Below are 23,273 nucleotides of genomic sequence, written 5' to 3'. Positions count from 1 at the left end.
TTTCAGAAACTTGAATCAAGGATCCTCTCTCTAAAAGAAGTTCTTTAAAAAAATATCAAGAGAACAGAACAGAGAGATCTTGAAGATCAAGAACATGAAGTGATCAAACCTAAAGCGACAAGTGGATAGAAGGAAGAAAAGCTGAAGAGAAAGACCTAAGGAATCAATATCTGAAAAAGGAAGAACAACATCAAGTTGAGGTAAATATCTTGAAAGGTAAAATAGAAGAAAAGGATAAGCTTTTACGATTTCAAGATAGTACTAAAGTCTTGGATGATATTTCTTAATAGTCAAAGGTTCCTGCTTTCAGACTGTCTTGGTTTTTCATGAATATGTTGAGGTGAATCTAGTTCACAAAGGTGAGGCAAGAAACTCTAATGAGAAATCTGAAATGCTCAACGAGGAACAACCAAGGAAAGAAATTCCTCAAGGAAGATCCTTTACTCCTAACTATGATAGACGTTTATTTCCTCCACTAAAAAATGTTGAATGTTTATGTATGTCATAATCTTGGACATGTTGCAGCCAGATGTAGAAGTAGAATGGTTCAGACAGATCATCGCATCCCAGGTATTTCAGAGGATATTGTTTTGCCTGCAATGCATATGGACACAAAGCAAGGATTGTGATAGAAGGAACATGAAAATGTAAGATGTTATACATGCAACAACTATGGGCATAAAGCAAGGGAATGCAGGAGCAGATTTCAAAATTCAAAAACAAAAGGACCATACATCATCACAGTTGCAGGAATTGAAGAAGACAGAGACAGAAAGGTGTGGCATAATTCAGACAGCGGACATAACAGACACAGGGGAATCTGAAAGTGATGAAATTCAGTTATTCCATCTTGCATACGCTGATATAATGAAGACAAGTCGCGTATATAGCGAGTTACAGGCTGCAAAGTCGCGTATATGAAGAATGGGGCAGCAGAACAGACTCAGGTTAAGTCATGGTTGGCTCAGGCTCAGGGGGAGCAGAACAGACTCAGGAAATGGTTCAGTCATGGTTAGCTCACAGGTTCAGGGGGAGCATATAATGCATTGTTGGCATTATGGAGGATGGTCAGAAGGAGATCTTGCTGCAATATGTCTCTATCTCTTTCATGGTGGATTATGGTTCTTTGTTGATCTGGTTTTGGTTCATTTTCCGGAGGAGCATGATCTTAGGGGGAGCATACCCCTTTACCTTGATGTCAAAGGGGGAGAATGAAGCTGAAGATTGTAAGGTTGCCATCAAGTCCAAAGGGGGAGATTGTTGGCATTATGTTCTCTGGTTTGGCTATATGTTACAGATGTTGTACTTGATGGCAACTCCAATGACAAGGCTCTCATTTTATTGAAAAATAAGAAGGACGCAGGATATCAGTTCAGAAGGTGCGTACCCGGTGGCAGGTACACCTTGCAGGGACCGCGTCCAGAGACGCAGGCTAGCCATTCAGGAGGTGCGTCCACCCAGTGCACACACATTTCAAGGCAGAGAAAAGCTCACGTGTGGGGTTTTTCTTGTGTTTTACTCTTGGTATCTAGCCGACGGTTTTGTGTTATTATGGTGTCGGCTCGTGGTATTGTTCCATGATTTGAGGAGGAGCTTGCCTATATAAAGCAAAGGAGATCATTTGGTTTAGGTATGGTTTTGGTTGAATATCTTATGAGGGCTAGATCTGGTCTAGATCTAAACAAGGCGAATCTACTGATGGACCGAGATCTCTTCGGCGCATGTTCAGATCTATAGATCTGACTGTCTGGGTTACTTCTGAAGTCTTGAAATCATCTATGCCCGGAGGGACGCAGGTGCAGTATGGGGTTCAGGTGCGCCGGGACGCAGGCGCAGAAGGGTTCAGGTGCGCCGGACGCAGGCGCAGAAGGGTTCAGGTGCGTCGGGACGTAGGCGCAGAAGGGTTCAGGTGCGTCGGGACGCAGGCAGTTCAATAGACTCAGAGCAAGGGACGCAGGCTATCAGTTGAGCAAGGTGCATCCGGGACGCAGGCTAGCAGTTGAGCAGGGTGAGTCCGGGAAGCAGGCTAGCAGTTGTAGCAAGTTGTGCAAGGTGAGTCCGAGAGAGCAGGCTAGCAGCAGTTGAGCGAGGGTGAGTCCGGAAGCAGGCTAGCAGTGGAGCAGGGTGCTTCCTTCTCTTAAAATCTTTGTTTATCATTGTTGTGTTCTGGGTTTGGTCCTATTACTGTTGATCTAGTTACTACAGCTAATTGGGTGATTCTCTCATACTTGATGATCAATTGATGCTTATGGATCCAGTTTGAAAATTTATGAAAAGTGGTCCTTGTAAGAAAAGAAGTAGGGGGTTGTAGCTCCCTTCAGGAGAGACTGGAAAACGAGAGAGAGTTGTAGCTCTCTGCAGGTTGCAGCCTGCGTACTGGTAAAGGACTGCACCAGTACAAAACCATTGTAAAAGAAGTTTCTAATTTGAAAGAAGATAGAGACATATTGCAGAGCAGGTGGTTTTCACCCACATTGGGTTTCCACCTTACATCTTGTGTTCTTTGGTGTGACTATCTGTTTTCTTTGTTCATGCACATTATTTTATGGTACTGACATGCAAATATAATTCAAAGATCAAATAAGGAAGGTTCATTAAAAGAATTAGATAATACTGATTCACCCCCCCCCCCCCCTCTCAGTATTATTTCCAACAGAGGCAAACCATGTATCACAATCTTCAACAATGATAGATTGTTGTACTCCTTGTAGATAGCAAGGGCATTGGTATGGTTTTGTACAAAGTTACGGATATGTCGTGCATCCTCAATAATGTTACCAATCCAAAGCACATCAGAAGCAATGGATTTCAGTGCTAAGTTCAATGAATGGACAATGCAAGGTGTCCAAAACACTTGTGGATATTTAGCTTCCACAATCATACCAGCAGCCTTGCAAACAGGTGCATTATCTGTAATGATTTGCACACAATAATTAACACCTACATCTTCAATAACTTTAATAAACAACTCACCCATATATTATGCATCCTTATATTCTCCAAGTGTATCCACTGCTTTCAAGAACACTGGACCATTCAAGGAAGACACCATGAAGTTGATGAGTGGGTGTCGTGTTGGATCTGTCCATCCATCAGAAACAATGCTAACCCCAGGTGTTGGCCGTGATGCTTTAATAGGCTCAAGCATTTTTTGCACCTCTTTTTTTGCATTTGTTAACAATGTGGTTCTAAACTTCTCTAAACCAGAAGGCACATACCATGATGGAGCCCCTTGAGTTAGAGCTTAGCACATCTCAATAAATAGAGGTGAGCGTGCAACATTAAAGGACATGAAGTTTTGATAGACAAAAAAAGGCAATGGTGGTGAGATCAAGCTCTTCCGTTTCTCCTTTTGAAAAATCTTGTCCATTGGACCAAGTGAAATTGCCTTTCTTTTTGCTGCTTGTCCCCCACTAGAACTCTCAAATGGGAATTTGTTGTTGCCTTTCCTAAAAAATGGAAGGGGGTCATCATTCTTGGTTTTTTTTATTTTGCAGCCACATTTGCCATACCAACATTGAACTCTCTTTCCATTTCTTTCCTCTTGTGTAAAGGAACTTTTGTACAAGCTCCAACTCCACAACCTGGTAAAGCCAACAAATGGCCTTTCACACGGAAATATGTGCTTGTGAAAGTACTGTGGCAAAAGTTGCATCTCCAATTCACATTGCCTCCTCCCTTCACCTTGCTGGTTGGCCCATCCTCTCTTGTGACATATTTCCACAAGGGATATTTCTCAATGTTACCTTTAGGAGGAAGTCTTCCCTCAACATTACTTGCAATAGGGGGAATACTTGCAGTAGACTCTGATGAAATTGGGGAAGAGGGGCATCTCCAATGGGGACATTCTTCCTCTTCCTTTGCCCCTTACCTGTTGCCCTCGTTTGAGCCATGAATAATGTAAAAAAATAAACAAAACATACACAAATTTGTAAAAGAAATGCATATGCAAACTGTTGTAATAAAAATGCAAAAAAATAGAGAGAAAATGCACTTACCTGTTGCTTGAATCTCCTTGAAAACGCTCCACACCCTTTGCTCCTTGCTCCAAACTCCTCACAGCAAACCCAAAACCTACCTATTGCAAAGAGATGAGTGAAAATGATGCAAAGAAGAGGGATTTTCGCCCTTTTATGGCCGTGCGGGGGTCCCTTTTTTCGGATTCGTGTTCGGACATTGGGACATGATGTGTCTGATCGGGACACGTTCGAATCCGGATCGTGTGCCAATCGGACACGATGTGGCTCGATTTTTGGATATGAATTGGCACGAATCGTGTCTGATTCGCCGGATTCGGGACACGTCGGCCTGTTAGAATGAATCTGGTTTCAGAGGTTCAAAGATGTTTTCCTTTATGGATGGCTTTTTAGGGTACAACCAAGTGGTGGTAAAGGAAGATGAGATGCATAAGACAATGTTTGCCACATGTTGGTGTACTTATGAATATCAAAGAATGCCTTTTGGGTTGATCAATGAAATAATAACTAGGCAATTATATTAAGTAGAGCATGATTCAGAATAACATTACCACAAGAAGCAGAAAAGGAACACCATCACGAATAAACCCCCAAAGACTTTGATATTATTATTGCAAAATAAAAATTTACATCCAGTAGCTTGACTCACAGCTTGCTTAAGATTTTCTTATCAGTACATAATGATGATGAATGAGGAGCTCAATAGCTTCCTTATATAGAAAATGAGAGTATGAGACCCCTCCAAGTGGAAAAACGGCTAGTTTGACTTGATCCAAGGCTTGATCCTTGTCAAATTATTTTTATCCATTGATAATTGTTGCACAAATCCCCAAAGAAATTTGATCCCCTTGAAATTTGAGCTGGATGGGCCAAAATCGAACTTTTGGGTGATTTTGGTCCCTTGGAGAATCTTCAAAAAATAGAATTGTCGTAACTTGTGCATTTAATCAACCACCTGGTCCAAGAAATTCGATTTTGCTAGAAAAATAGTCTTTCTGGTCCAACGAATTTCTGAATTGGGACATTCTGCCTTGGAAATGAGGCCTTTTAATTTTGACTTGATTTTTCCTTTTGAAAAAGGTCCTCAATAATTTTTTGATGATTTTTTCCACTTGGAGAGAAATTAATTTTTCTCTCATTTTATTTTTTTTATAATTTCTAGCTAATTAATTTTAATTTTATGCCAGAAAATAAATAAAAAGACTCAAGAGGAGATTATACATATTTTCCACCCTCAAAGTGGGTCTAAAAATATATTGGCAATGGTGTCTAATTATGAGTAACCATTCACCAAAAATATTCCTAAACAACACTTTTACATCAAAATTTTACATAAGCAACCCTTAAGAAGGGGAATTTTAAAATGACCTCTTAGACTCAACCAAATTCTGTGACACAAGACACATGATCTAGTATGATAAAAATACATAGACTCAATAACACTAGGACTCACCTAAGACCTTATCAAAGAATTCCACTCTAGCTTTGGGGGATGCTTGGGAGAAAAACTCTGCCAATTATTTGGGTTCGGAAACGCGAATAATTGGCGGAGGGTAAAAAACTCCCTAGAGTGAAACCCTTTGTTAAGAATCAAAGGCTTACCTAGATGTTTTTACATGGCTTCATAGTCATACTAGAATCATTTTACAATAAAACTGTAGAATTTGGGATTACAATGATGATAATGATATTAAAATTTTTATCCACTGATGTGTACTCTGCTTCTTGGAACTGTTGACATATGCATGGGCAACAGTTCCCTAATAATTAATTGTCCAAGGGAGGACGAAGTAGCTTACCCAACCCCGTAGGCTATAATCATTAATAAATTGGGAAACCCATTATCTGATTCTTTTGGGTAAACATTGGGTAACTTGGGGTAATTGGGGCAAAAGTTGTGGAGGAAGCCAGAATTGAGGCTAAGTGGAGGGAAACTTGTAACTCCTCACATTAAAATAAGGAGAAGAGACCCCAAAAGGAATCTATAAATAAGAAAGAGGAGAAATTATTTTCTCATCATTGATTGGTTTAATATTTATGTTTTGTGAGCCAAGGCTCTGAGGGTTTTAAGACCCCTTTTTCTTTTCATTGGTTTCGGTGGTGATGATCCCACCCTAGCCAATCCTCTCTTTCTCCCAACTGTTTGGAACATTTTTCTGAGGCATCTTGCATTTTTTGTTTCTGTCCAAACAAGGGAGACTTTTGTGGGACTTGGCATGCTGTATTTTCTGTTGCTCTGTTAGGGTCTACTCTGCAGCATCATTATAGAGGCAACCTCAGTGACAACGAGGGTCAGCTGGTGGCTAAATAACCCTGAACCCAATCCAAAGCTTGTGGCTAAAATCCTGAGGGAGATTTCCTGAGGCAGTGGAGTTATTTGTGGGACTAATCTTGGCAGCAGAACCTTCAAGGGCCAACTTGAGGTCATTTCAGGGCAGAAGAACCCTCGTCCACTTAACAGACAGCCTACTTTGTGGCACCGAGATCTAATCTAAGGCAATCCAGGGCAGTGAGGACACCGTCTAGGGTTTATTTGTATGAGAATAAGGTTTTGTGGCTGTCAAGCAGTACTGAAGTTCCTGAGGCTCCTTTAGGACTGGGAATCAATCTCAGGCAGCAGATCTCCTCCAAAGTCACCGTGGCTCTTCCAAGCAATAAACTAAGGCAGTGGTCTTACTTTCAGAGTATTTTTGTGGCAATGGGAATGTTAAGGCCTTCTTTCTGAGGGATTAAACTAGTCTTCTCAAGACCTACCTCCATAGCAGCAAGTTTACTGTAGCATTGCAGGGCAGCAAAAGGACTGTCTCAAAGTAACTGAATGAGTGCCTCATATCTTCCAAGGAAACCTGTCTATCAAGGGACTAATCTGGCCAACAAGCCAAGCCTTGTCAACAATCAGTTAGTGACAAGTGACAGCGAGGAGGCAGCAAAGTTTACTTATTTCTGAGGCTAATTTAAGGTCAAGATAAGAGTAGTCAGCTAGTAGGATTGCTAGTAATTTAGCAATTGTTGTGTACCTCAATTGTGTTTGAATCTTCAAGGATTGTGGATTAAACCCCATATGTACGGAGGATTGGTTTCATGTACATGAATTGTTGTCAATATTAAATGCACTATTTATTGTATTCAACCTTGCTCATTTATTTGCAAAAATTGAAGAAACATGTGTTACTGGTTATAATAAAAATTTGTCTTATGTTTGTGATAACCCTAAAGGCAAAAAAAATCCCTAGGGATATTACAGTGGTATCAAAGCAGGTGGATCCTGCCAGCCTGAGGGTTAACAATGAAATCTAGTTTGTTTGGGTGAGTGACCAGCACCCTTTCAAAACAGAGCAGTGATTCCTCCCAGCCTGTGAAGCAGTCATCAGGAATTGGAATGAGTTTTGGTTTAGTCCTATCCCTGACCTTCATAAGTATCCAGCCTTGGAACATTTGTTTGAGAACCAAAAGAAGAGGTCAAACCCTTCAAATATCTGGAACAGTAAAATTGATCATAACTCTGTGGCTCATGCGCAGTCGAGTGTGGGGCAAAGAGATGGCCAGAATATGGAAAGGACGGAGCATGTTTATACAATAACAAAACTAATGATGCAACAGGATCAAATATTCCAAATTACTGGTCAAAGGATGCTTTGAAAAATAATACAAATGTCTTTTATCAAGACAGTGAAATTCTTTCTAACAGTGTTATCTTGTATACAATAACTTCTTCAGTTCCAATATCGAATCAAACTTCACCAAATAGTATCGGCACTGTTGTATCAGAGACATTGTGGACAAAACTGAAGAAGTAAACATAACACGTCAAAGAACAATGCCATTATTGAAAGTGACAAGGTGAATAACATGAAGGTGCAGATATTCTTCAGGCTCCATTTCTATCTCCAGATAAAGGATCACCAACAAATCCCAATGATTTTGCAAAACCCTTTAACGATGCACAATAGAATATCATGTACATGGACAAACAGCGCCTTATTGCAATGGAGTTCAAGTTCGTAGAGAGGAAGAACAATTGCTTACTATGCCGGATTAAACAAAAAATAAAAGAGAGGCAGAAGCACAGTCAAATATTGCATGGTGCAAAGTTTTAAAAAAATTAATCTAGTAGAGACTACTATGACTATTGGTGACACTTGGAATATTCAGAAAAACAAGAAGCATAGCAGGGTTAAGGTAGATCCATCGTCATTGTTCAGTGAGATATTACTACGAATTGATTCAATGGTCTTGGCGGGTGATATTACTAAAACACAGGCATCTGAGATGAGAAAATTAGTTGTCAACAAGGATCCTGTACTAGCTGAATCATTTTGTAATCTCAAGCACATGGATGACAAAGCGCTTGCTGCAGGTCTTCTTCCTCTCTTGGACCCAAAGCAAAAGTAGGGTTTACACATTGTGCAAACTTGTACTGAAATTGCACCAACCGTAAAGGCTGGATCTATGGCATCACATGTAAAGGATTTATGTCATGCACTGCAAGGGAAGAGGAATTCAGTGGAAGTCATTTTGCCCATGTATAAATCTGTGGACACGAATCAAGAGCAGGGTCTATAAGAGGTTGAAGCTCATTTGTATTCTTACTATGGAGGCAAGTAGCACAAAAATAAAATATGGACAGGGGAGTATTTATGGCATTGTGGTAACATTCATTGAACCTTCCCATCCCAATGGTTTTTGGACCAGGACCTTCTTTATGGATATGGGGAGGTTTGAAAGGTTTGCATATTTTTTGTCGTGCGTCATTAGATTATCGTTTGAAGTCTGGAATGCAGCCCGACATCCTACATCTACACCACTGGAAAATTGTCACTGTGGCACCATTGCTTTGGATACATTTGTCAATCAAGGTTTAGGAAGTACTAGAATATTATTCACCCGTCCTAATTTTGGATTTCAGTATGTGTAAGAACCTAAAAGGCTTAGACTGTATTGATTGGATTCCGAACGACTGCATCAACTTGATTGATTGCAAGATAATCTTGATTCAAGACTTATTAATCTGCTAAATGGCGATATTAATAATGATATGCCACAGAAAGGTAATGAACACATGACAGCTGAGCTTCAACAAGAAGAACTCTTAAGGGTGAGTAGTAATGCAGATCAGCTAGCTCTATGCAAGGATAAATTGATCGAATGTAAGAGGATTCGAAGTTATCATGAATGTTTGAGACAGAAGGAAAATACTTATAGCCCCCAAGGAACTAGACTCAGAAGCAGAAGAAAGAAAGGTATTGTCAATGGCCCGCATGGTTTAACGAAGTTAGACAAAGAGATATGCACTTGGTTTGATGGGCTACAGACTCAGCCATCGTTACTGTTTGATGAAAACAGCCTGCCTTGTTCTAAGCTACAAGAAGAGGTTGCAATGCTTCTGATAATCAAGACCTTCCAAGGCAGAAATCAAAGGGACGTTGAAGTCTGCAGCCAAATGGAAGTCCATGTTAGAAAATGGAAAGATTTTCTTATGTTGATAATTACTTGTGATATTCCTGTGTTCTTATTAACTTTGTTTATGTTCTTCTTTTATCTTCTTTTCATCAAGCAATCATCAAATCAAAAACATGAAGATCAGGGACACCAGATATAGGCACTCAGCGAGGGCTAAAACCCCTCTATAGGGGAAAACCCAGTCAACTCTTCCACTAGTAGATTCAAATCAAGATGAGACAATCCAAGACCTCTTAGACCTAGACAAAGACCTCCTCCAACCACCAAGTCAGCCCTTCCTTCCTGTAGATGATCCTTGCCAAAGTCTCCAAGTACCAGCTTCACAGTTGCAGCTTCAATCCAAAATTTTGGCCCCCCAGCGATAGATTTTTGGCCCCCAGCCCCCAGCTTCAGAACTTTGGACCTGCAGTAGATTCAAAATTTCAGCCCCAGCAACAGCCCAATAACTTCACACGTGTGAGAGATAGAATGCCCAAAAACTTGATTTAGGTCTTCCCAACTAATCTTCTTCTTCTCCAACAATTTCACTCTCTTTTTCTGCTCCTCTTTCTTGTAGATCAAACTTCTTGAGTGAGTGTTCCAAATAGGTTGAATTGCCTCTTATTTATAGCCTTCCAGCAAACGAATAGCCCTAATCTAGGCCGACTTGTTGAGGATAGGGTCGACTTGGTGTGGAGGTGACAAATGATCTTTTTGACTCAAAAATAATTATTTTTACATGATACAAAAGCCCAATAAGGGTCTAATAAAAATGACAATGACTCTATTGACTCAATACAAAACCTAGAAGCCTTCAATGGAGGCTTTGACCTAGAAATTGTTGACCCAAGCATGAAACCCATGCTTTAATAAGTCATTTTCTTTTATAATAAAAAATCTTTTTTTCTTTCTTTTGACAATTACATTACATCATGACTCAAGTACAATTATGAAGACCAACACTAGTTACATTTTTCAACACTCCCTCTTAACTAGGGAGGTATTCATAATTATCTATCTAGGTACATGGAAGATCTCAAAATGATATACCTTATGAAGAGTCATAGCACACGCGGTGCTACAGATTAGATAGTTGACCAAGGTACCCTAATCAAGTGGGACTGAGGTGTTTCCAAGTTTCAGCGTCTATAGGTACCATCAGGTTCCCACTCTAACACCAACCCAAGGATCTAGGTGTGTATCCAAGGTCAAAGCTCTATGACCAACGCCACCCTCCATCCTTTGGGATCAAGACATCAACACATCGGTCAGCCAAATGTCCTCCCAAGCATCAGGCACTCAGCCTTAGATGCTTACATCTCTCCTTATAAACTAAATCAGATATATATCCACCACTCCAAGCATGCTTCAAACATTCAACCCTTTTACGGAGATATCCTGCATAATCACAACCCTAATTAGTAATAAACCTTCCAATATATATACAAGCAAACACAAACCTTAGAGGTCCACAATCATTTTGATGCTACTTATATCATCATCAAGTTATCCAAATACAACTTTCCGGAAGCTTTCTTCTTCTTTCACTTTTTCAGTAGTACCAAATACAGCTTCAATACTTCTCTAATCTTTTGTTTGCAAATCCATCTGTAGTACTTTCATTCATTCTCTGATTTCATTCTTTCTTCAAGGTATTCATTATGATTGTCATAATGTGCCCTCCCTCTCAACTGGGGATATGTACCCTTAATTCTAACCATGTTGCCTCTCAACTTAGGGAGAACAATAGCATCGGATATACTTCATTCTTTCTCATGTCATCAAGGTCATCTTGATCATCATCATTCTTATAGCTTCCTTCATCATGCTCATCATCATCTTCAATTACGAATATTTTCAACATATTGAAGATTATGTACCTACAAAACTTTAATAGCAACTACAACCAAATAAAAGCATGAAGTTAACTATATCAAGAATCAAGATCATGTTACTACAATCAAAGCATTCAAGCTTTAGATATCAAATACCTAAACTTAGGTTCATAATCAGCGTATCTTTTATATTCTAGACTTCAAATTCTTGCTAGGGTTTTTTCATAAACCCTAGGCTCCATATTCAAGACATAAAGCCTTAGATATCAGCAATCCAATCATAGTACTATACATCTAAGACTCTACATAGTACTATACATCGAATCAAATAACAAATCCAATCATAGTACTATACATCTAAGGTTTCAACAATATGCCTTTAGAATTTACATGTAAACTCTACTAGGGTTTGTTTCAAGCCCTAGATTTTATTATCAAAGCTAAATCATATCAATAATTGAAAACTATAACATCATGCCCTATATCAATCTCTACTAGGGTTTTGTTATATACCCTAGATTTAATCAACTATCAAGATAGCATACTTGCATATACATATCTAGGGTTTCATTTTCATGCACTAGCATCTCATATCAATGTCTAGACTCCATACCTACTAGGTAAACCCAAGACACAAACATCAATATATCAAAGTTAGATATACAACACTTTTGACAAGACTAGGGTTTCAATCATGCAGAAGAATATACACCTAGGGTTTCATTCCTAGGATCTTATTTTATTTATTAGAAGGGTTTTGTTCATAAACCCTGATTTACGAAACCCTAAAAATCTAGGGTTTCATTATATAACCTAGACATTAGCAATAAACCCTAAAGGACTAGGATTTTTACCATGACATTATCAAAACCCTAAAGTTCAAAAGTCTAGGATTTGTAGACTTTATCCACAACCCCCAAGTCGATTAAGGTTTCATTATTTAATATTGACATACCCTTACCAACAAGAGGTAGGGTTTTACAATGAAACCTAAAGATTGTTGAAAAGTGTAACAAGAAAGTCTCAATTTGATTTTGCCTTGGTCAAATTGAGAAAATTCGAATTTCCACATCAGCAGACAACTTGGAGGTAGTTAACTGAGGTGACATGGCTCTTGTCACTCAATTAGCTTAGTAAATTCAAGTTAGAGGGCTTGGAGTTCAGTTATGCATGTGTGATTGCTAATTTGTAGCAATCCAGTTTAGTTATTTCTAGTTGTATTCAGTTAAACTAGTTCTAACTGTTGATAGAACTAGTTGGAGGTCAGTTGTGCAGTGGGACAGTAGTCTAACTCAGTGATCATCCAGTTAACTGATCAATCAACCAAAAATAGCTAGTGCATGCAGAGAATTTGAGTTCCCCAACTGTGGTGGAGATTCCAAGGCAGTGTAACATCAATTGTAGACTAGTCTTGAGTGTACAGGTGTTGCATGCAATCAGAGATTCAACCTTGGGAATTGTGCAATCAATTGGAGGAAAATTCATTAAAAAGAAGCGGCCTAATTCCTCTAGATTTGTGCAAGGAAATAGGGGCTCAAGCAGAGGCAAAAATTGACTAAGTTTGGGTCAGAGCTTCTCATTGAGCAGAGAGAAAGGTTATTCACTTGCAAGTTGAGCTCAGAGCGAGCAAGCAATTGTAATACATTCTCTATTCATTTGATTAATGCAAGCAAGCTTAAGGGGTTTTTACCAGTTGGTTTCCCCTAGATAAATTTGTGTACTTGTGTATGTGATTGATGCATGTTGCGAATGTTGTTCTAAATTGTGAATTAATTTCTACACAGTAGTAGAGTAGAATTGTGTCTCTTGATTTATATCAAATTTCTTGAGCAGTTGCAATTCTATCACCATATTTCTACAAAGATTAGGGTTTCACAAGAATGATCAAACAACTAGAGATAGTATAACGAGGGTAAATTCAATCTAACAATTAATCACCCCAACAGGAATCTTTGTGATTCAAAACCCTAGACATGAAAATGTTAGTAATATAAAGCAAATTTCAAAAGAGAATGATAATACCTATTGTATGGAGAGAACCTTGTAACAAAACTTATAGTCCAAGACGTACCTTGAGTTGTTCTTTAACAAACCTTATAGGACTTCAATTCTTGAAGGGCTTCCTTTGCAACAAAACTTCTTTCATGATTCAAGTATTTCCTTTGAAGTCTCCTCCATAACCTTTGTGTATTATGCAAGCTTTCCTAACCAAGGAAAATATAAAAAGGTTATTAGCATACAATTCAAACAAATCTTGATATGAGCAAGAAACCAAACACAAAAGAGGAAACAAGGAACAAGATACTTATCTTTTGGTAAAATGATGAAGGCTCCCTCTTAATCCAATCTTTCTGAGGGATACCTACAACTTATCAAAATAATTCAAAAATGTTCTAACAAGACATATTAGACCTACAAACTCTAGAAATCAAAACATAAAGGAAAACATTACAAAACTTAGAATAGAAGACTAAGAAGGATATGTAAGAGAGGACTTAATAGTATAAGTCTTTGACTTCCGATTCTTCAGTCTTGTTCTTCTTAGGTGGAGCTTCATCGATAATATTTGTTTGTTCCCTATCTCTTATCTTATTCCTTGGATTCTCAAGACATTGATTTTTGTAATGACCCATCTTATGACAATTGTAGCATTCAATCTTGGATAGGTCAACTTTCTTCTTTGGTCCTTTGAACTTCTTGAATGTTCCCTTCTTCTTGTGATGATCATAATAGGCATTAGAGGTGTTGTCTTCTTCATCCTCCTTGTTGTTTACTAATGATATTCAGGCTTCTTCTTGACTGCATGCATTCCACATTTGTTTGAAGGTTGGAGTATCCTTCCAACTGCTAATTCCTGATGCAAAAGCACTCCAAGATTTTGGTAGACCTAGAAGAGCAGCAATTACGAGTTATTTTTCTGGTACAACTTCATCTATTGCTTGGATTTCATCTCTTATTCTAGATATCCTTACAAAATATGATGACACAATATTGTCTTTTGTCATCCTTATTGTTCTTAGTTCATTCTTGAGGCTAGCCATCTATAATCTGACCAATGTTCTTGATGGTGAATAACATGGAGAGAGCTTCATACATTTCTTGAGCAGAGTATATGTTGGATATGTATGGGATTAGGTTGTCCTTTACTCCATATACTATCATATTCATGGCCAAGATTTCAATTTCTATGAACTTCTCCTTTCCTACATCATTTGTAGGTTTCTTGACTTTTCCTTGAACAAGATCCAGAACTTTATGCTTAGCAAGGATAAGATCTATCCTTTTTTTAAATGCCCTGTAATTGGAGGCTCCTTTTAGCTTGTTTTCTCCCTTCATTATAGTTGACATAGTCTCTATAGACAGTAGGCTTCTCTTCTTATATAATCCTTTTCCTTAATGACCTTACTTTGATCCCCTTTTTCTCAATGGATCTTTAGCTGCCTTTTTCTTCCTTATTCACCTTAGCTCTGATACCATGTTAGAAAATCGGAAAGGCAGAAAGATTTTCTTATATTGATAATTACTTGTGATATTCATGTGTTCTTATTAACTTTGTTTATATTCTTTTATCTTCTTTTCATCAAGCAATCATCAAATCAAAAACATGAAGATCAAGGACACTAAATGTAGGCAATCAGCCAGGCTAAAACCCCTGTATAGGGGAAAACCCAGTCAACTCTTCCACTAGTAGATTCAAATCAAGATGAGACAATCCAAGACCTCTTAGACCTAGACAAAGACCTCCTCCAACCACCAAGTCAGCCCTTCCTTCCTGTAGATGATCCTTGCCAAAGTCTCCAAGTACCAACTTCACAGTTGCAGCTTCAATCCAGAATTTCGGCCCCCCAACTACAGATTTTCGGCCCCCAGCTTCAGAACATCAGACCTGCAGTAGATTCAAAATTTCGGTCCTGGCAACAACCTAGTAACTTCGCACGTGTGAGAGATAGAATGCCCAAAATCTGATTTAGGTCTTCCCAGCTAATCTTCTTCTTCTCTAGCAATTTCACTCTCTTTTCTGCTTCCCTTTCTTGTAGATCGAACTTCTTGAGTGTGTGTGCCAAATAGGTCAAATTGCCTCTTATTTATAGCCTTCCAGCTGGGTCGAATAGCCTTAATCATGATTCAAGTACAATTATGAAGACCGACACTACTTACATTTTTCAATAGTCCAACCCATCTCTCAGGCAAGGTCTCATTAGCTTGGATATTTCTTCAAAGAGGGATAACTTACTATCCATCTTGTGAATAATAATGTTGGACAGAGACGATGCTTAAAAGAAACAAATGATGAGATATATCAGATGCACAACAGAATTGAGCACGAGCGCATATTCTATTTGGCAAGAAGCATTAAAGGCTCCAAAAAGGCAAGAGTATGAGCGAAACATTGAATTCCACCAAACCAGAAGTAATATTCAGTCAGCCAGGCAGTATGCACTTTCAGATGTTAGGGAGGCCCATTTATGTGTTGCCTTATGGAAATTAGAGAAACCCAGTTCGAAGCAAGGTGAAATAGATATGCCGAGCTTGGATATTTCTTCAAAGAGGGATAACTTACTATCCATCTTGTGAATAATAATGTTGGACAGAGACGATGGTTAAAAGAAACAAATGAGAAGATATACCAGATGCACAATAGAATTGAGCACAAGGGCAAATTCTATTTGGCAAGAAGCATTGAAGGCTCCAAAAAGGCAAGAGTATGAGCAGAACATTGAATTCCACCATACCAAAAGTAATATTCAGTCAACCAGGCAATATGCACTTTTAGATGTTAGGGAGGCCCATTTATTTGTTGCCTTATGGAAATTAGAGAAACCCAGTTCGGAGCAAGGTGAAATAGATATGTCGAACAACATCTCTGAGAAGTTACAGCAAAGCTGTGAGGTTTTGCCTAAAGAGGATGACAATGGCATTGTTCATTATAGAAAAAGGCAAAAGTTGAACTCCCAAAAAGAGTTACCAGGATCAGGGGCAAATGATAACCATCTATTCAAAAGTGACAACTGTAAATCTAAATCTGGAGATAGCAAGGACTCTTCTAAATACAGAAGAGATGAGCAAGAGGGGTCTATTGACAAGCAACAACAAAAGCTTCATAGTTGGGCAAAAAGAAAGGGGCCATAGCTTGAAGGAGAGATTCATCCAAGCAATGGTTACTATTGGAATGAAAAAGTTGATGTTAACAAAGATAAAATGTCTTTGAATGTCAAGGATTCTTTATATTGTCATAGGGGTAGAGATGAAGTATGCTTATATAGAGATCCAGAGGGAATGTATTACAGGAAACCTAAAGAAGGATGTATTGATAAGCATAGGGAAAGAGATGGTCTTCATCCAATTCTATTATATGATTATGGAGGTTTTAACATCACCCCAAACTTCAGTGTTGGTCACTTGATTACTTCAAGGCATTCATGGGCAGTTTTTGCAATTGCAAATATTCGCGATGGTGGCAAAGTTGGAAAAGAGCCAAAGACTGTTGCATCACTTGTTTTGAATGGAGATGGGTGGTTTGAAAGTGACCAGAAGGAAGGATACGAGACAATTGAGAGGCCTTCATTCTTGAAAGCAAGGGGACAAATTTTGCAGCGCCCGAACTTGCAATTGCTTGAGGACAAGCAATGTTGAGAAGGGGGGACTGTAATGTTCCCTATTAATTAATTGCCCAAGGGAGGACAAAGTAGCCTATCCAACCCCATAGGCTATAGTCATCGATAAAGGGGGAAACCCATTATCCAATGCTTTTAGGGAGACATTGGGTAAATTGGGGTAATTAGGGCAAAACTTGTGAAGGAAGCCAGAATTGGAGCTAAGTGGAGGGAAACTTGTAACCCCTCACATTAAAATAAGGAAAAGAGACCCCAAAAGGAATCTATAAATAAGAGAGGAGAAATCATTTTCTCATCATTGATTGGTTGAATATTTATGTTTTGTGAGTTGAGGCTCTGAGGGTTTTGAGACCCCTTTTTCTTTTGATAGGTTTCGATGGTGATGATCCCACCCTAGCTAATCCTCTCTTTCTCTCCATTGTTTGGAACATTTTTCTGAGGCATCTTACATTTGGTTTTTGGCCAAACAAGGGAGAATTTTGTGGGATATTGGCATACCATGTTTTTTGTGCCTTTGTTAGGGTCTACTCTGCAACATCATTATAGAGGCAACCTCAGGGGCGGCAAGGGTTAGATGGTGACAAAACGGCTCTGAACCCAATCCAAAGCCTGTGACTAATCCTGAAAGAGATTTCCTGAGGTAGCGGAGTTATCTGTGGGACAAATCTTGGCAGCAAAACCTTCAAGGGCAGAACTGAGGTTATTTTAGGGTAGCAGAACCCTCATTCACTTACCATACAGCCTATTTTGTGGCAATGAGATCTAATCCAAGGCAATCTGGAGCAGCGAGGACCCCCTCTAGGGTTTATTTGTATCGGCATAAGGTTTTGTGTGATTTTCAAGTAGTATTGAGGTTCCTGAGGCTACCTTAGGGTTGTGGATCAATCTCAAGAGGCAGTGAATCTCCTCCAAACTCACCGTGGCTCTTCCAAGCAGCAAACTAAGGCAACGGTCTTACTTTCAGAGTTTTTTTTGGCAATCAGGATGTTAAGTCCTTCTTTTTGAGGGTTTAAACTACTTTGCTCAAGACCTACTTTTGTAGCAGCAAATTTACTGTAGCATCACAGGGCAACAAAGGGCCATCTCAAAGTAGCTAAAGGAGTGGCTCATATCTTCCGAGGAAACTTGTGGATTGAGGGATCCTTTCTTGCATAGAGGCTTGGTTGTTGGTGATGTTGAGCTCTAATTCTTTGAATTTGTCAACCAAGAAGATAATGGATCCAGATTAGATAGAGGAGGTGTTATATATTGTACTTTCTACTTGTGCTCAATCTATGCTTGTGAAAGTACTAGAATATCCAATCTACCTAATAACACCCAGCTTTCATCCATGTTTTTTGTCCTAGCTTTAGCTTCAGCTAATGTGTTTGGTTTTGCTTCATTCAAGAAGAAATTAAAGTGCTCCTAAAAAGCATTCATGTAATACAACATCAAGATAACCTCCCTAGATGATTAATGTGTTTGCGGAATTTCCTGCACAACCTTGTCAAATCTTGCATTAAACTCATCAATGGATTCACTTACATTTCTTTTAATGTTAGGTAAATCATTGAAGAGGAAACGAACATATTTTTTTCTTAGCCCATCTATTAAGAAAAATATCACAACAAGATTCAAAAGAATCAACCTTCAGTGGCCCCGCACGAGGAATAAAGAGGATGGTACCATGCAATGCATGTGGTGAGGATCAGGTATATGTGTCTGTATCATTGCTGCTTATAAACAATAATGAAACTCATCTTCTCATTCCTCTTTCATTGTTATACGAGGTTAATTTTTATTTTATACATTGAGATTCGAATGAACTAACATTATGAATACATGTATGCTTTGATTCTTCTCCATTTGGTTTTTTTCCACCTGTGTTAGTTGCAGGTTTGACGATCAAGATCAGTGGAAGAAGAAATGGCAAAGGGATATACTACAATCGTTGAACCTCCAAGTAGGTCTTCTATCTAGTAGATTGTTAATTGCCTTAATTGCATGTGCTTTGGGTTAGTTTCTTGAGTTTCTATTCTCTGCTCTGCTAAGGTTTCCAACCCTAACCTTAGGGGAAGATTTCCCTCAAATACATCGAGCAACTCCACTGGGGATAAACTCCTTATAGTTCCTCTGCTAGGCTTATTTGATACTCTTAAGATTTTGCTAAAGTTTCCTTTTTGATTTTTGAATCTTAGAAACCATCTTTTAACATCTTTGTTTAATGACAAAGAGAAACATTTAAATAAAACATCCAAACAACAAACAAAAAGGGAAGCCATGTGTTCTACAAAAGCATCCCAATGTTCTCTTGCCCCAACAACAATATCCCCACTAAAGGTGGTCATTTCATTTAAAGATGTTGGCATGCACTTCGTTTAAAGAAGTTGGCATGTCATGGAGTTGACCTACAATGTTAGTGAAATTGAAAGGTGTATATGACTCTGTCAACCACAAAGCAACCATTATATCTCGAGTGTGTAAATAATGTTCAAACCTTCTTTTTATCCAAATTGAGGCTTCAATGCCTTTATTATTTGCTTGCCTGACTTTTCTTCTTTCATAAATGACTTCAAGCTCAAGGATTTTAAGAAGTTCACCTCCAGAGTTTGTTCTTATAGAGTACCTCTTTGTATATTATTGTTGTGGAGTTGCCATATGAGACTTGTCAAGTTAGTTGTACAAAATCTCACCAAGATACAATACAAAATGAAAAACTTACCAGAAAAATGTTGTTTTAAAAACATCATGAGGGACTTTCTCCCTATCAACAGTGCCAAAAAAATGTTACCCCGTGAATTAGAAACCTTAGCAAGGTCCAGTCAAAGTATGAAACAATAAGCACATAGGAGATGCATCAATTGTCACCTCAACACAGTCTCTTTGCACTTTAGAGTCTTAGACCAACTCCTAAAATGCAACACCAATCTATAGACACTTCACCAATGATCTTAGAAGACCAGCACCTATAAACACTCTATATGATGAAGACTAGGAGTTAAAGATGAATAAATGTTAAGTCTAAATAATAAAATTCATATATAATATTCTACTGCAAGAAGCCTCCAAGTGAAGGAGAGGTACAAGATTCAAATGAGATGGTTTACCCTTGACTACGACTTAATTTGAAAACCAATTAGAATAGGCTCATTGTTGTCCTTCACTTCTAGATCTCCAAAATAATGCAAAAAACCAGATATGGAGAGTCCTTGAAGCAACCCGGAAGCATGGAAAACACACTAGGATGATAGATCCTCGAGTGCCAACGCTAGGGAACTAAAATCAAAGTGAAAATACAGCCTAGCTATGAAGAAAATGCAAGTAAGGTAAGTTATACTAATATGACTTACATGAAAAAGGGGTACAATCCGCTTAGGGTTAAAAATAAAAGATGTCCTAGTCAAGATAAAAATGGTTGCAACACTTTAAGACAGCTTTAAACACTTCTAAATTTTGATAATATGCAATTTAATCACTTCATAAAGTAACTAGGGCTTTTAAGAGGTTAGAAACAACCCTTCAAAAAACCCTAGGCAAGGAGCCTCACCAATCTTGTTGTAGATATTGTTGAAGATAAAAATCAAATTAATGAAAATAACTTCAAAACCCTCAAATTAATATTATATGACCTTGAATTGCTCAAAATAAGAGGGTCATTTTACTTAGGCCTCTAGATCGTCAATATGGCACGATTTTCAAGAAAAAGATCTAGAATCAAAAATATAATACATTAATTTTTTTCTAGACAAGAAATAAAAGATATTCAATGGATTAGTTTTTAGTTTTGATGCTTCAATTTTTAGGGTGTTTTGATATAAGTAAATAAAAAAATAATTGCAAAAATTTGAAAAAAAAAAATGAAAAAATAAATTGGTTAATTGTTGGAATAGGGGTTTAGGTGCCTTATTTCTACTAGGGCTATTAGGGTCAAGATAGATGCCCCTCTTAAGTTGGTTGTCCAATGCTTGTGGATTAGGGCAAAGAGGTAGAACCCTAGAAGTTAAATTATCTCTTTGTCTAATCAAGACAAGATATGAAACCAAGCCCTACTAGAAGGGATCCCTCTTCATGGGAAAGCCTTCAACCATAAGTTCAATTATGACATGAAATAAAATGAAACCCTTGTTGAGGAACCTTAGGTATAGCCCAACGAGGAGATAAAATACCTACCTCACACCAACAAGAGAAATATGAAAGAAAAATTGTTAGATGTCCCTCTCCAAGTGACAAAGCTACCCATCGAATAGATCGAATTAATCACAAATTTTCCTTTGAAAATTATTTAGAACAACCAAGAAAAAGAGACTCCAATGTCAACACCAAAGCTTTTCATGAAAATAGTCACATTATGGCATAATAATCTCAACAATTCACAATGATTTGGGAGGAGAGTGAGGCCTATATTTATAGATGAGGCTCCCAACATCTCTCCCACATTTGCTCCTTTGAAAAAGGTGACATGTCATCCACAAATTCTTAAAGACCAAGTCAATACAAGAAATTTGCTTTTACACTGCGCAAAACCCTCAATTAGAGGTGATGTCCCACTAGAAGAGGTTTGATTTGCCTTAAAGAGGGGCCAATTTGTCCTAAAATTCCAATGTTCCCTTAGAAAATGGCTTGAAGTTGCTTGAAGTAAAGTTAAGAAGGCTTGGGAGATCCAATGACTTCCTCCACCAACTCAACATTTCTCAAATTTGACCTCCAACAGCGACGAAAGGTGGGAAATTCCTTTAAATTGGTCCATAACTTGCTTGAAATGTGCTTCAAGGCTTTATTTTGCTTTCTTATAAGTTGTCTTTGGTCCTGTTGTCACTCACTGCAAAATTTGTTTTCAGCTGACCAACGTACAAAAGAACAGAAAAGTTTGCAGCCATCTTTCAAGCCACAGAAGCCCTCAAAGCTAAATCGGACCCCCTCAAATGGATAGTGCTTGGAATTAGCTTTCCAACAGTATATGGAACTCCTCAAGTGGACTCCGGAATCAAAAGTTAGAGCAGATTGAAGTTACCCTTTGGAAACCAGAAAACAAGGAGAAAATGCCTAAGGGTAAAATCCCGGGTCCTGGCATATCAGCAACCCTGCACATAGGCGATCCCGCATATCGGAGGTCCAAGGCATCAGAGCATCAAGAGATCGGCGCATCACAATCGGCAATCTAACAGGTGACACCATTTCAAAGTGGCAATATCGCATAAAGTTCCAATTGAGATTAAATTCGTCGAGATTTGAGCCTTTAGCATTAAAGCGTCAGGAATGCCTTGAAACATTTAACAAAGGAACTCAATCACAAAACCAGAAGAGGGCGAGCCTTTTCTCTCTCCTCTAGGGGGCCATATGGCTGAATATGATTGGTTTCGATGCATGACACTTGGCGACATATGGTTAGTTCTGATAAGGGACATGGGGCAACTGACGTCAACACGACGCAACAGTATGGTGGACACGTGACAGGTAGATTCGGCGTTTTGAGGGGTCATAAGGGGCCAAAACTAGGCAACACGTGTCATCACTCACAAGGTGGCATGTGACAGATGATGACATCACTTATTAGAGATTGGCGGTGGCAGAGTGTTGTGTCTCAAAAGGAAATTGTTGATTGCGAACCTCCGATTGGGGGGCTCCAATATGGGGGCTGGCCTACAGTCACAAGGAGCGCCAAAGGACCAAGAGCTAAGCAGAAGAGGTATCAGTGTTCGCTATTTCATGAAGCCTATTTAGTGTGAAGTCCCAATTTGCCAAGCTCCGATATTTGGCTAAGCACCCAGTCATATGACGAAAAAGTATTGAAAGGGCTCAAAGAAAAAGGGGCCTAAAAGGATCGGAACTCGTTGTTTCGCAATGTTTTGCAGTGTTAAGTGTCCATATTGGAGAATCCCCGATATTGCATTGTGGTTATTTCACGATGCATGTTACGTTCCTATAACACGGTACAAGGCTTTAAAGACGTAATGGGTCGACAGCTGAGGTATTTAATGGAGATATGGGGACTCCGGGAGACTTAACGGCTCAGCATGGAGCTCCACTCAGTCATACAATGAAGGATTATCAGGACAATCTCCGCTTCTGCTCTGCGACAAGCCACCACAGTTGACCGCTACCAACTCCAGAGAGTGGTGAAGTCAGGCAGTTAAGGTGAAAGCGGCGAGAACCGGCCGAGCAGCTAGAGGGACACATTGTGGCAGAGACATGGCCTGATAAAGGGCCTTCACAGGAACAACGGAAGGATATTTTCCTCAGTCATCTTTTAGTTTTGCTTATTTCTATTTATTTTGTAATGTGTATTTTCAAGAAGGAATCAAATCCTTAATCATTTTAGGCAGCAGAGCTATCGCACGCCGAGACAACTAGTCTATTGGATAGCTGGCCCTCGGCTGAGATATTTTGTAACTGATTCAAAGCTCCCCCTCTCCTTATAAATAGAGGGA

The 23,273-nt window shown here is 38.8% G+C and overlaps 1 protein-coding gene and 1 pseudogene across 1 annotated transcript in view; one reads left to right on the top strand and one right to left on the bottom strand.

The window, feature by feature from the left end:
• LOC149250096 (uncharacterized) overlaps window positions 1-23,273 on the bottom strand; it is a 53,719-nt gene that overhangs the window by 21,405 nt on the left and 9,041 nt on the right. The gene's annotated exons all lie outside the window — the stretch shown is intronic.
• On the top strand, window positions 7,629-16,381 carry LOC149250097 (putative starch synthase 4, chloroplastic/amyloplastic; annotated as a pseudogene).

This window comes from Pinus tabuliformis, chromosome 7, assembly GCF_031772625.1.
Source record: "Pinus tabuliformis cultivar Carrire ecotype Pingquan chromosome 7, CPIR1, whole genome shotgun sequence".
Classification (NCBI taxonomy): domain Eukaryota; kingdom Viridiplantae; phylum Streptophyta; class Pinopsida; order Pinales; family Pinaceae; genus Pinus; species Pinus tabuliformis.
The sequence above is the reverse complement of the archived record's forward strand: the minus strand, read 5'-3'. Positions and strand labels throughout refer to the sequence as shown.